General features: G+C 37.0%; 2 pseudogenes; both read left to right on the top strand.

Annotated features, from left to right (window-relative positions):
• Window positions 1-1,658: 1,658 nt before the first annotated feature.
• Window positions 1,659-2,273, top strand: LOC124089341 (THO complex subunit 7 homolog; annotated as a pseudogene).
• Window positions 2,274-2,949: 676 nt separating this feature from the next.
• On the top strand, window positions 2,950-13,451 carry LOC124089365 (tripartite motif-containing protein 43-like; annotated as a pseudogene).
• The last annotated feature ends 1,893 nt before the right edge of the window (window positions 13,452-15,344 follow it).

The raw sequence follows: 15,344 nt of genomic DNA on the forward strand, positions 1-15,344 counted from the left end.
AGGAGGAGCTAACCTCATTCCTCTCCAGATCAGAGTAGTTTTGGAACTCACCTAGCTTTGGAGACCCCTGAAAAATACTGGTTCTTCTGTGTGAAGCACTGATCCCCAGACAGACTTCATATCACCTCTACAGCAAGCATTGGTGAGACAATAGCCACATTCCTTAGGTGAGTATATAATTTACAAAGGAGATGTTCCTATTATTATTATTATTTCTTTTTTGTACCAGCAATTGGACCCAAGGGTGCTTAGCCATTGAGTCATATTTCCAGGCTTTTTTGTATGTTTTATTTTGAAAAAATGTTTCACTGCATTGCTGCGGTTGTCTTTGAACTTTAGATATGCCTACCTCAGCTTCAGGTGTGACTGGGATTACAGGGATGCACCACCATACCCTGTTCAACTATTTTCTGAAACAAACAAATCTTCAAAATGTATAAATCTGTAAACTAAAATCATTTGAATGAATTGATGTTCTTTGCTTAGTTTCGAAAAATACCTCCTTTTCTAGAAGCTATACAAAATTAAACAAATTGGTCATCTAATCTTAATACATAACTTTTGCTTATTATTTTTTGTATTCCTTGGTTTGTTCATATGAATAGTAAGGATAAAAAAAAAAAAAAAAAAAAAAAACGCTGCCAGATGTCTCATAGTCTTGTATTTGGTGTAGATTCTATAAATTGGTTAGGAACATTTTGTTCTGTAAACAGATCATACATGTATTATTTACTACTTTACAAATAATGCAAAGGTATTCTCAAAATATAACTAAATAGTTCATAAAATGGCTAAAAACGTATTCCTCTTGGTTGTGGGAATATTATCTCTTTAGAGGTTGGTTTATTAACTTAAATTCTAAAGAAGCAAGGGAATGTATAGGCCTGCAGGAAAGTGACACTGGCTATCAGAAAGAAACCTGAGTATAAAGGAAAAGGCAATTTGTAATTACATAATGTAGAAATTAGGACCTCAATTTTTAGCTTTTGCAAAATAATTTTTTTACATGATAATTAACCTTTTTTACAATGTGCTTGGGGAAATATTTTAAAGGACAGAAAGCTATTACCATTCCCATTTTCTTAATTATTGATCTGTTTTAATTCAGGCATGTAGATAGATAATAGAAACATAGAGAGATTCAACAGTTCAGTATATTCAAATATAAAGATGCTGGAAGAAATATCCAATTTGACAAAGTTCACTTTAGTCTTTATTAATTTTTATATATTCAGAAGTTGATTTTGGATGGGGATCCATTTCAGACAACAAAAGATAGCACAGGGAAATTTTGGTCATAGATTTTTTTTTGCATTCTTATCAATGGATTACAAGAAAGATATTTTCTGGATTATAGGTGAAAGAATACATGCAAATGAGTGGCATTGTGCACTGCATTTTATTAATGTGTTTTTAAAACTTATAATTCATTTATAAGGATGTAAACTGAAACATGATAACCTTAATTTGCTAGACAATATCTGAAACAATCTATACACTAGAGAATTATTGGTGATTGAATTACCATTATTGATTGAGAAGATAATGTGTTAGTTGTTACCTTATTTTAATGTTGATCAAAAATTTGTGTTTTACATCTCCACCTCCGCCAACTGTGTGCTGCAACCTGCACCACTGCCGCTGCCACTGCTCATGCCATGGGAGCCATGACTGACGACGAAGTGATACAGAAGCCTCTCCTTATTGATGGAGATGGTGCTGGAGATGATCGAAGAATTAATTTGCTACTGAAAAGTTTCCTTAAGTGGTGCAACTCTGGATCCCAGTAGGAAGGATATAGCCAGTACCAATTGACGCTGAGTACACTATCTCAATGTGAATTTTCAATGAGCAAAACTTTGCTGCTGTATGACAGCAATCTCAGAGAAATGGAAAATTATGAAAAAAATTATAAAGAAATAGAATGTAGCATTGATGGAGGTCATGAAAAAATTGCTGAGTGCAAAAAGCAGATTCTTCAAGCGAAACGAATACGAAAAAATCCTCAAGAATATGATGCTTTGGCAAAAGTGATCCAGCATCATCCAGACAGGCATGAGACATTAAAAGAATTAGAGGCTCTAGGAAAAGAATTAGAGCATCTTTCACATATTAAAGAAAGCATTGAAGATAAGCTAGAATCGAGCCAGAAACAGTTTCATGTTCTTCTTAGTACTATCCATGAACTTCAGCAAACATTGGAAAATCATGAAAAACTCTCAGAAATAGAAGAAGCTCAAGAAACAAGCATGGAAGCAGATCCTAAGCCATAGGCAGGCGAATCACTGTTCCCTCAAAATATTGAAAGAGCTATATATTCTTAGTGTGTTTAGAATTTGTTGGGCTCTTGACATATTTGAAATATAGCTAGTGAAGTACTTTGCTATTAAATATTAATGCACATCTCATTTATATTTCTTTATACAAAGGAAAATGGCTTCAGTATATATGTTTTTATTGAAATGCATTTTTAATTTGTAAAAAGTAAAAAAAAATCCAAAAATTTTTAATAAAATATCTCCAAGCTAAAAAAAAAATGTGTTCTAGCTACAACACTTACTAGTAAAAAAGTCAAAGGCTTCACCAAGATAGAATGATTATGAAGTTAAAGACAATAATAAAGTTAAAGCTCAGGCACATGCCCTTTACTTAACCAAGGAACATTAGGATTATTTCATTTCACTTCAGACTTACACCCTGGAGTTATATATTGAATCAAATGCCTAAAGGTCAAACAATTAGGGAGAAATTGTACCTCAACAAAATAGGAGTACAATTTATTGGGGGAGAATAGGGTTTGGCATAATACAATAGGTAATCTGTTCTAATTATCTTTCTGATCTAAGTAGATGTGTGTTATTGAATGAGAACTTGAGTACAAATTTGTTCAGGCCTTTCTCTCTTCAAGAATAGATGAAAAAAATTTCCTAGTTTTCTTCCCTCAGAACAATGGAATCAGAAATCCCACAACCCTTCTAGAAAGAACTCACCTGCTCTCTCTGCATGAACTACCTTTCAGACCCAGTCACCATAGGCTGTGGGCACAGCTTTTGTTGGCCCTGTCTCTGCCTTTCCTGGGAAGAAGCCCAAATTCCTGCCTGTTGCCATGTATACCAGAGGACATCACAGCTGAGAGACTTCAAGCCAGATATTTGTGTGAAGAGGATGTCTTTACTTGCCAGACAAGCTAGTCTAAGGCAAATAATGAGCTCCAAGGAACACATATGTGTGACCCATCAGGAGACAAAGAAGATCTTCCGTGAAGAAGACAAGTACCTGCTCTGTTTGCTTTTCTCCGACTCTCAGGAATATAGGGGTCACAGACACTGTCCCATTGAGGAGGCTGCTGAGGCATACTGGGTAAGTGATGGTCCTCATGATGATTAATCCAGTCTTTACCAAGAGCCTAATAGGAACCAGATACCGTATAAGACATAAAGATAGGGATATCAATAGAATTTTTAAATATACCTGTCTTTGTGAGGCTAGCATTCCAAAGGGAGGCTGATAAAGTCAACAAATATCATTTCAATCTATATTTAGCAGAATTAGGCTAAGACATCTTAAAGACCCCATTTTAAGAAGGACACTAGTGACCAAGAGTACATAAAAGATTTTTTTTTTTTTTTTTTTTTGTACTGGGAATTTAATGTAGGGTTGCTTTACCACTGAGTCACATCCCTTGCCGCAATCTGGCTGGGCACAAAATCAAGAGCCACCACACAGCTTGTAGATTCAAACAGCAACTCTTTATTCCCGAACTCACACCAGCTGTCTACAATCACGTTCTGGGGAAATCCACGTTCTCTGCCCAAATCCACCCCCACTGGGCTTCTGTCTCCCAAAAAATACTGTCTGAATCCTGTGAGAACTCAAGGGGAACTCAGGCAGCAGGATACGCCATATTCCCAGCAGGAATAATCTTAAACCTGGAACCACCCTAAACCCGGATAGTCCAAAACCGGGAACGCCCTAAACTCGGATTCGCCTTGGTCCTTGAGCAAGGTCACCTTAGATGCAATGTCACTGCAAAAGTCCTATTTCCACGAGTCCTTCCACTACGCAACATGGGGTATGCTGGCAAGGAAATTGTCATACCTACTTGGCTAATGGCTCCCAGCATCTCCCGCCCTTCTGATTAATTAAACAACAAGCAATGTGGCTTAAGGACCGTGCCTGGTAGGTTGTCCAATTCAACATATGGTTCTTACCCGTCATCGGAAAACTGACCTTTAGGCGTCAGCCTCCTGTCTTAGGTTGATACCACTGCAATTGGATCATACCCGTCACTAACTACCAGTCCAGCATACAGCCATTGGCCCCCAAATTTTAGACCATCACTAGTAGAAGGGAGGAGGATACAGAAATGCCATGACACCAAGCCAATTGACGGCTCCTTGGGAAAAATTGCATCACTGGTGACACCATCAGCAAAGATATGCCAGCACTACCACAATTAACATGGGGTGTGCTGGCAAGGAAATAAAAATTGCATCACTGGTGACACCATCAGCAAAGATATGCCAGCATTACCACAATTCGCTGCACTAAACGATAGTTACATAGTCCAGGCAAGTTTTGCAAGCAGTTCAAAGTGGAGGAATCTATCAATATGTCCATTTCCTCCCAAAATCCGTTTCCTCCCAAAGTAAGTTGACTCCTTGATTGAGCATTACTTGTTGAGTTATATTCATTGATGCATCAGTTTATACAGTTTACTGTGATAGCTATCATAGAAGTTGTAGTTTGGTTTTATCTTTGTCTTCACCGGCACTGGGATGAAGATAGGAATTCTGGCAATGATGCTAAAGAGACATTATCCTGAAAAGAATTACTAAATATAATGAAAAGGAAAGGTGAAAGTAAACAAACAGATCTGTTAACCTACTTTAAAAACAATCCTTTACAGCTGTTTACCTAATTTAAATTAAACCATTTAAATCACGTGAATAAAAAAATAATAATAATTCTGATCCATTTTTTCATTAGCACTCCTCATATAAGAAATATGGACATACGCACATACAGACATACAACACAAAACACAAATGTGCACACAAACGTACAACACATTAGAAAATAGTAAAGGCCTTGTAGCTTTACCTAGGTGAAATCTCCATTGCAATGTTTAAAAACTCCACAGTCAAAAAAATAAAACTGATCAGAAAAACATTAACCTAGGTTTGTATGAGCTCAAAAAATAAAAATAGAACCTTATGATGTGGAAAAATGCAATAATAAAATAGCTATTGAAAAAAGCATCCTGGTTAATCACTGTCACAGATGTAAGAATGGCCAAGCTGGAGTTCTGGATATCAGCTGTTATGGATTTGAGTCAAATCATCTTCTTTTCGATCTGTAGAAATTGTTTTAGTTAATCTCTCTGGAATCCAAATCGGCTGCTGTTCTCCCTGTGGAAAAACACAAACAGACCCCCAACTCCAGACAATCACTGGGTCAGGACCTTTCCATTGTCCTGTTAGAATATCTTTCCAAAGTACTTTAGGCTTATGTACATTTTTTTGATATATGTGTCTTTCTGCAGCACTAAGTCCTGATGAATTCAAATTTAAAAAGTTTAGAGTAAAAAGCGTTATTTTTTAAGTTTATCTTTGGGGGATATATACCCCCTTCCAATTCCCTCTTTTTGCTTTAATAAGTACGTTTTAATAGTTTGATGAGCTCTTTCAACTATGCCTTGTCCCTGTGGATTGTATGGGATTCCTGTTATATGAGTAATACCAAATGATGAGCAAAATTGTTTAAAAGAGGTAGAGGTATAGCCAGGACCATTATCGGTTTTTAACTGTTTAGAAACGCCCACAGAGGCAAAATTTTGTAAGCAATGAGCTATAACATCTTTAGTTTTTTCTCCGGCATGAAGAGAGCCCATCAAAAATCTGGAAGAAGTATCAACTGTAACGTGTAAATATTTTAATTTTCTAAATTCTGGCAAGTGTGTGACGTCCATCTGCCAAATATGGTTAGGTATCAGTCCTCTAGGATTGACTCCAAGATTAACTTGTGGTAAAAAGGTCACACAATTTTGACATTGTTTTATTATATGTCTAGCTTGTTCCTTAGTTATTTTAAAATGCTTTTGTAAAGTATTAGCATTAACATGAAACCTTTTATGAAAATTTGTAGCTTCTTCAAATGTAGAGAAAATATGTCTGTCATGTGTAGTTTTATCTGCTAAATCATTGCCTAAACTAAGGGCTCCAGGCAATCCTGTATGTGCCCTAATATGTCCTATAAAGAATGTATCTTTTCTGTCCCAGATTAGACTTTGTATAGTGGAAAACAAAGAGGAAACAGTAGAAGAAGGGGAAATCCTACCATCATCTTCAAGAGATACTATAGCATTAACTACATACTGACTATCAGAAAATAAATTAAATACAGAATCTTTAAACATCAAAAAAGCTTGTAAAACTGCATTAAGCTCTACCTTTTGAGCTGATTGTTTGGGTACTAAAAATGTAAAAGTTCGATCTGGGGTAACTACTGCTGCTATACCATTATTAGACCCATCAGTGAATATATTTGGAGCATTCATGATAGGTGTTTTTCTTGTCAATTTAGGAAAAACTACAGGATGCTTAGACCAAAAAGACAACAAAGGATTAGATGGTAAATGATTATCAAATGTAACATTAGATTTACACATGATTATTGCCCAAGTATTTAACTCATTAGCTAACTCATCAATTTGATCCATAGTATATGGAGTAATAATTTTATTGGGAGAAATTCCAAACACTCCCTTCACTGCTTTTATTCCTTTGAGTATTTATGGTCCTACAGCCTCAGGATACCTAATAAGAATAGTGTTAGGAGAATAAGATAAATGTATCCACAATAATGGACCTTCTTGCCAAAATACTCCTGTAGGAATATTTTTTGTTGGTAGTACTATAAATAATAAAGGCAAACTTATATCAATTCTATCCAAATGCATATTTTCCATATATGTTTCAATAATTTTTAATGCCTTTCTTGCTTTAGGAGTTAACATGCGGGGTGAATTTGGATCTGATGGACCTTTTAGAATATCAAATAAAGGTCCCAACTCTCCTGTTGGTATACCTAGATAAGGCCTTATCCAATTTATGTCTCCCCATAACTTTTGAAAGTCGTTAAGTGATTTGAGTTGATCTACTCGTATTTGAATTTTTGGTGGACGGACCATGGTTGAGGATAATAGAACTCCTAAATAATTAATTGGAAAATTTAATTGTACTTTATCTATTGCTATCTCTAGATTATAATTTTTTAATAAGTTTGTAAGTGTGGCATAACATTCCAGCAATATGTTTTTATCTTTATGTGCCAATAATACATCATCCATATAGTGAAATATTTGTAGTTCAGGATTTTGATTTCTAAGTGGCTGGATTGCTTTGTTAACATATATTTGACACATAGTTGGGCTGTTAGCCATCCCTTGAGGGAGTACTTTCCATTCATATCTCTGATCAGGACCTTCATGATTTAATGCAGGGATAGTAAATGCAAAACATGGAATATCCTCGGGATCAATTGGAATTGAAAAAAAAAAAACAATCTTTAATAGCTATAGTTAAAACATGCCAGGTTTTTGGCAAAGCAGACAATTGAGGAATCCCTGATTGAGCAGGTCCCATAATAACCATCTCATTATTAATGGCTCTTAAATCTTGCAATAATCTCCATTTACCAGATTTCTTTTTGATGACAAAAATGGGAGTATTATGGGGAGATATGGAAGGTTGTATATGTCCTTCCGCTAATTGTTGTTTGACCAGATCATGGGCTACTTGTATCTTTTCTTTAATCAGGGGCCACTGAGGAACCCACACTGGTCTTTCTGATTTCCAAGTAATTTTGATTGTCTCAGTGGCCCTTTCTGAAAATCCAACCCATGTCTGTCTGTTCCTTGATCTCTTTGTATTGGTGCTGCTATACCTTGCCCTTGTTTTCCTAATCTTTTTTCTTTCCTAAAGCCTTGTCTAGCCCTAGTAGTGGGCACATTAGGATTGATGTTATTTGTTAACGTCAAACCTAATTGATCTAGGACATCTCATCCCCATAAATTTATAGGAAGATGATCCAATACATATGGCTGTATAGTTCCTTCACATCCTTCAGGATCCTTCCAATCTAATATCATAGAACTTCTATGGGGATTAGTCGCCACTCCTAGGCCTCGAAGTGTTTGAGTGGCTTGTTGTAATGGCCAATGTTTTGGCCATTCTTGACGAGATATGATGCTAAGGTCAGCTCCTGTGTCCAGTAGCCCATTAAACTCATGACCTTGAATATTTAGTTTTATCATTGGGTGAGAATCTAAATTTAAAGACAACATAGCCCAATCTACACCTGTGGAGCCTAATCCCCTGGAACCTCTTTCTACACTACAACTAGGAAATTTATTATGTAGGCTGGGTATTATTAACAACTGTGCTATTCTATCTCCAGGTGAAATTACTGATATACCTCTTGGAGAACTAGATATAATTTTTATATCACCTACATAATCGGGATCAATTACCCCAGGACATATCATAAGTCCTTTTAATGTAGATGAACTACGTCCCAATAATAAGCCTACTGTTCCTTGGGGAAGAGGTCCTTTTACTCCTGTGGGAATGATTTGAACACCCATCTCTGGAGTTAATACTGTTCTGGCAGAGGCACAGATGTCCAACCCTGCGCTCCCTCGGGTTTGTCTGATGAGGGATTTAATGGACAATGTGTCCTGGGCACTACCGTGATGGTGTTGCTGGGTTCCTTCACTGCCCCGTAGATTTGTGGTTGTGGGCCCCGGAGCATTGGGCCCCCCTGTCCGTTTTTTGGCAATGGAGCCTGATGCCTTTCTCCATGATATCATGGATAAATACCTGGTCTTTGTCTGTGTTTTGATAAGGGAGTACCCTCTATGGTGGTTTGAGAACGGCATTCATTAGCCAAATGTCTCCCTCTACCGCATCGTGGGCAAATACCTGGTATTCTATTCCTTTGATACCTACTTTTGTTAAACCCTCCTCCTATGGGGCAATTCCTTTTAAAATGTCCTGTTTGTTCACAATCATAGCATGGTTTTGGCCTGTCATCTAAAGCCTGTTGTACTGCAGCTGCCAAGACTTGCCCTTGTTCATTAATATCTCTACATAATTTAATATGTGTGTTTAAATCTTCATGTCTCCATGGTCTAATAACCTCTCTGCAGCAACGATTTGCTTGGTCATAAGCCAGTTGTTTTATTAATGGCATTGCTTGTTCTGTATCCCCCGAAATTTTGGCAGCCGTTTGAATTAGCCTATCTACAAAGTCAGCGTAAGGTTCATTAGCTCTCTATATTACCTTAGATAGCTGACCTTGTAAATCTCCATGTCCTTGTAAAGTCTTCCATGCCCTAACTGCATCTGCAGCAATTTGTGCATATATAGCAGGATCATATTCAATTTGTTGCCGTTGACCCTCATAAGGTCCTTTTCCTAACAACATATCTAGATTTCTTTGAGGGTAACCGGCTGCTGCATTTCGCCTAGCTGTCTCCGCGCAAAATTCCTCATTGGCAACCTTCCATAACAAATATTTTCCTCCATTTAGTACAGATTTACACATGCTAGCCCAATCTGCTGGCGTCATGTCTAAGTTAGTAATGGACTCGACCATGCTTACCGTGAAGGGAACTTGGGGACCATAGGTTGTTACAGCCTCCTCTAACTGCTTCACTGTTTTAAAATCTAAAGCATGGTGAATTCTCTGCCCTCCTGCCTGTTCAAGTACAGGGCATGCTAATCTTTGAGGTCCTGTCTCAGGATCCCATTTATCAACTACGGGGTTTGAGGGCCACTTAGCTGTCTCCATTGGTGGGGCTGTTGGTTGAATTATGCCCTCTTGTGATAAAACGGAGTTAGTAACAGCCTCCTGTTGTGGCCTTTTTCCTAACAACCCCTTTTCCTTTGAATTTTCTTCCTCTGTCTGACTAGCTCGAGAGACCTTCTCTTTTGCTTGATCTAAAATGTCTTTCTCCATGGTCTGAACCTCTAACAATTTAAACTTAACATCTTTTCGGTTTTTTTTTTACTAATTTCTAATCTACTATGAAGATAATGCAACCCAATAAGATAACACAAAACAAAACCGAAACTGAATGAAATAAAAACGGAATAAAAAATCGTTGTATCAATTTTCTCTTCCTCAGGGCCGACAAACTTCAAACCTTTAGTCAACCATTTTTTCCAGTTTGCCTGAGAAGTTTCTAGGGATAGGCAGCTTGAAACAAAAACAAGATAAATCAAAACAAGCACACACTGTTTTTTTTTTTTTTTTTTTTTTTTGAAATGGTCACCCATTCTTTTGCTCTTCCTCAGGGACGAGCAATTTCACTTACCTCCAAGCTTCAGAAGTTCCCCGCACAGGACGCCAAATGCCGCAGTCTGGCTGGGCACAAAATCACGAGCCACCACACAGCTTGTAGATTCAAATAGCAACTCTTTATTCCCAAACTCACACCAGCCGTCTACAATCACGTTCTGGGGAAATCCACTTTCTCTGCTCAAATCCACCCCCACTGGGCTTCTGTCTCCCAAAAAATACTGTCTGAATCCTGTGAGAACTCAAGGGGAACTCAGGCAGCAGGATACACCATATTCCCAGCAGGAATAATCTTAAACCTGGAACCACCCTAAACCCCGATAGTCCTAAACCAGGAACGCCCTAAACTCGGATCCGCCTTGGTCCTTGAGCAAATCACCTTAGATGCAATGTCACTGCAAAAGCCTATTTCCACGAGTCCTTCCACTAAGCAACATGGGGTACGCTGGGAAGGAAATTGTCATACCTACTTGGCTAATGGCTCCCAGCAATACCTAGCCATTTTTATTTGTTATTTTTGAGATAAACCCTCACTAAGATGCTTAGGGCCTTACTAAATTGCTGATGCTTGCCTTGAACTTCTGATCCTATGGACTTAGCCTTTCAAGTCACTGGCATTTACAGACATACACCACCTTGACCAGCTGAAAGAGGCTTTTATATTGGAAATACATTTAATAATACTAGACAAATATGAAGGAGATCAATAGAGAGAAGCATTAGCAGATAAAATAATGAGGCAAGATGCCATATCTGAAAGGTAGCCAACTACATAAACTTTCTTAGTCTGTTACATAATAGAAACTTAGGAGGTAAATCAGGCACACAGGTGCAGTTTATTCTCAGTGAAGTACTTTTATTTTACATCCCTTGACTCTCTCCATCTGTTAGGAAACATGTATATTTACTTTACATTTATAATTCCCTTATAGGAGAAGCTATTGAAGCAAATGAGATCATTATGGGGAAAAATCCAAGAAAATAAGAGAAATCTGAATGAGGAGAAAAGAAAAATTCTAACATGGGATGTAAGTATCAGAGTTGTTGCCCTAGGAAACAGCTTGAGATAGTTGTGCTACAAACTTCCCCTTTAAGAACATGTGCAGGGGCTGGGGATATGGCTCAAGCAGTAACACGCTCACCTGGCATGCGTGGGGTGCTGGGTTCTATCCTCAGCACCACATAAAATAAAGATGTGTCCACCAAAAACTGAAAAATAAATATTAAAAAAAATTCTCTCTCTCTCTCTTAAAAAAAAGAACATGTGCAGAGGGCTGGGGCTGTAGCTCAGTGGCAGAATGCTTGCCTAACATTTACTGGGTCATGGGTTCTATCTCTATGTAAGGCAAAATGAACTGAAGTCATCATGTGACCTAAGGGTCCTCTGTAGAACAACAGGAGAAATAATTTTGCCTTTCAATGTAAGTTCACACTTACTATTTCTAGACCCTGTATTAACAGCCACAAAAAAAAAAAAATGACATCAAAACAAAGCTCAGCAAATGGAAAGATGAAGGCACATACAGGGATTTGAAGACATTCAGTAAACATTAAGGAGCTCAGAAAAAAAAATTCTTAAATCTAAGATCAATCTGAGTTTTGACAGTTGAATCAGTATTGAAGACCTGTCATAGGTATTTAAGGCAGAAGCTGAGGTAGGAGATGAATTGTAGAAATTCAAGAGCATATAATTGTGCATTCAGTGTATTTCTTGCTGATGAAGACAATGAGCTCTTGGAGATAGAAAAGAGGTGCAAACATCAAAATGGGAAGTGCACCTGTGCTGCTGAAAAGATTGCACAGGAGCCAAACAGTATGGGTTCAAGGAGAAAATAGAATATATTAAAAAGCTGGGAGGTGGGGAGACACAACACAAAGGACTGGTGAGTGGGAGTGGATACTGAGAGGAGATAGGCAATGAAATGAGGATTAATGCTCTTAATGTAACAGGGCAATATATAGCCTGCAACCTCAAGTAAAAAGGTAAAATTCAGGAGGGCCCTAATGCTTTAGAAACCTTAGGCTTAGATGCTTTAGGAAGACCTTATTGTATAGCTTCTAAAAGAAGTAGGCACTGCCTCCCTTCCCTTTATAATTCATGGATTTTTCAAAAATTTTATTATTATACATATGTTTTTATATTTTGTATTTGAATCTGTTATTTTTGTAGCTAGAACAGCCTTTGTAGTCTTGGCCTACTTCTCAATGAAATGCTAGACTGTCTTATCATAGATAATTTAATTTTACTTTTTAAACTTAAATTTGTTTTTAACTGATACAGAAAAATAGAAATTAGACATATCTATGGGCTTCTGTGAGATATTTAAATGCATATATACATTGTATAATATTTAACTCAAGTTAGTCATATCTGTCTCTTTAAATATTTATCATTTTTGTTTTTGGTAAAAACATGTAAACTACTTTCTTACAGCTTTTTTACATGTACAGAACATTATGGTTTTCTAAAATCATACTACTGTATAATACCACATAAGAACTTACTATTAGCTAATTATAATTTTATACTCATTGATAAATCTTTCCCCTGATAACTTTATTCTTTATAATGAATTTTGACTGGAGTATTCTTTTCTTTTCACAGTGGAAATTTCCCTCAGTAATGAAATAAGCAATCATAATATCAGGCTTTTTGAGGATGTGAGAACATTTGTACTTAGACAAGACCGTCAAGATGAATCTCCAAATATTTTGCTGCATGGGGAGCCCATATCTTCATTTCTGGGAAACACTATTGGGAGATGGATGTGGATAACTCTTGAGACTGGGCTGGAGGAGTCTGTAAGTTGTCCTCGACAAACATTGGTACTATGTTTGCATCTAAGAAAATATTCTTCCTCGTGTGCATGAAAGAAAGTGATCATTATAGAATTTTGACCTCTCCCCCAGTGACTTGCCAATATATAGAGAAGCCTCTGTGCCAGATTAGTGTGTTCCTTGATTTTGAGACCAAAAGTGTGAGTTTTTTGAGTTCCCTTATAGGGACATACCCTGCTGGTTCCCTGAATTTTCCTGTCAGGCCTTTTTCACTGGCCACAATAATCAAGGATAAGTCAGGATCTTGATTGTATGGGAACTCCATGTCTAAGCAAGTCCTCAGTTGAAGAAAATAAATAATACTGTACACTCTTTTACTGTTTTTTGACTTTATTGTAACCTCATTTTATTATTAAATACGAAGATAATGTGAAATGCAAATTTTGGACTATTTTAAATTCAGAGCATCTCTTCTCGCCCATTATCTAAAGTATAATATGTGCTTGCTCACCTGCTTTGTGAGCTTACTGGAGTTCTGAGTATACAGAAATGTGTATTCCTAGTTTAAGGATCTAATAAAAGAAATGAAGCTTGCAAGTCCTCAGTTGAAGAAAATAATAAATGAAGTTTACATATTGTGGACCATCATGGTTTTCCACAATGCAAATGTCAGTCTGAGATCTTATCACTCATCTAGTGAATACTGCACATCAATTCATCCTTAAGTGAGAGAAAAAAAATTATTTTACAGGAAAACTTCTGACTGCCATGATTAGGAAAAAAAAATAGCTGGTTCTTTTCTTTTATAATAGAATAAAGTACAAAAGATAAATTGCCTTATATTTAGCCTCCATTCCCAGCAGTTTCACAATGTCTAGAATATAATAGGAACTTAACAAATATTTGATTTATTATTAATGAGTGAACAATTGTTATGTTTTAAACAGTGGTCATTTACAGTGTGCTGTTACATAATCTCTGCTATGGCATCACAGAAGACTTAATATCTTTACTAAATAACATTTATGAAAGGAAAAAAGTTATTTCTTCAAAATTGTTCTTTGAAAAACCAACTAATAATAGAGAATAGCAATGAAAATAAATGCTATGAAATATTAAAAAGGCTTCTAAAACACAGGGTGCACCAATTGAATAGGACATGCTAAGATAATGTGGAATAAACAAATGATCCAGGTTTGTGGTTCTCAAAGTTTCATTCTAGGTCCAGCAGCATCTGGCACTTATAGAAATGCAATCACATGATACAAGTGTGGTATTGCAGACTTTATAGTCCCAGGCATTTGGGAAGCTGAGACAAGGGATTGCAAGTTAGAGGCCACCTCAGCAATTCAAAAATATCCTCAGGGAGATAGCAAGATGCTAACTCATAGAAAAAACATAAAAAGGACTAGGGATTTAAAGTGGTAGTAAAGCACATCTGGGTTTAATCCAAAATGTTTTAAATTATTATTATTTTAAAATGGGAATTAAGTACAACTGATTTCATACTAAATCTTCTCTCTCTTCCTCTCAATACATATAGAAACAGACTTCCCATTCAACCCCAGGCAATTTTTTGTTGTGTGTGTGTGTGTGTGTGTGTGTTTCTTTTTTTGCAAATAGCAAAACCACTTGTGTCTAATTGTACTGGAAGAGTTAAGGTAGATGACTATCCAATAGTAGCCATAGAACTCTGAATGAACAGTAACAAAATTCCTTTATAGAAGTGAAGCCCAGAATCTGCCAAGGTGGCCTGGATGTGAATCTCCAGAGGCAGATGCAGTTCAAATCTAACAGTAATCAGAAGCCAGAAAATCTGAAGAATACAGGTCACTGTACTTACCTTCCAGTTTGTACTTCTCCTTGAGAAGCCTCTACTGTCTGATCCTGTCTGCCCCACCTCACCACCATTCCCCACCTTCCAACCACCTCCCCTCCCCACCATACCAGAGCTGAAATTCTGTCAGACCAAACCATCCAGATCCTGGAAGAGGAGGAGGCAGCAGAGAGCTAAGGGTTTTTTTTTTTTTTTTACCATCTGTCAAGTACTTTGCATCTGAGCTGGAATCTTTCTCAGATGAATATCAAGGTACTTACCTAGTACATGCATCAGAACCACCTCCAAAAGTTGTTAGAATACTGATTGCTGACCTTGACAATAGAGTGTCTTTATTCAGTAGATCTGGGATGGGGAAAAATGT

This window comes from Marmota monax, unplaced genomic scaffold, assembly GCF_021218885.2.
Source record: "Marmota monax isolate L192 unplaced genomic scaffold, Marmota_monax_Labrador192_F-V1.1 WCK01_AAM20220418_F8-fsc00096, whole genome shotgun sequence".
In the NCBI taxonomy this organism is placed as follows: Eukaryota; Metazoa; Chordata; class Mammalia; order Rodentia; family Sciuridae; genus Marmota; species Marmota monax.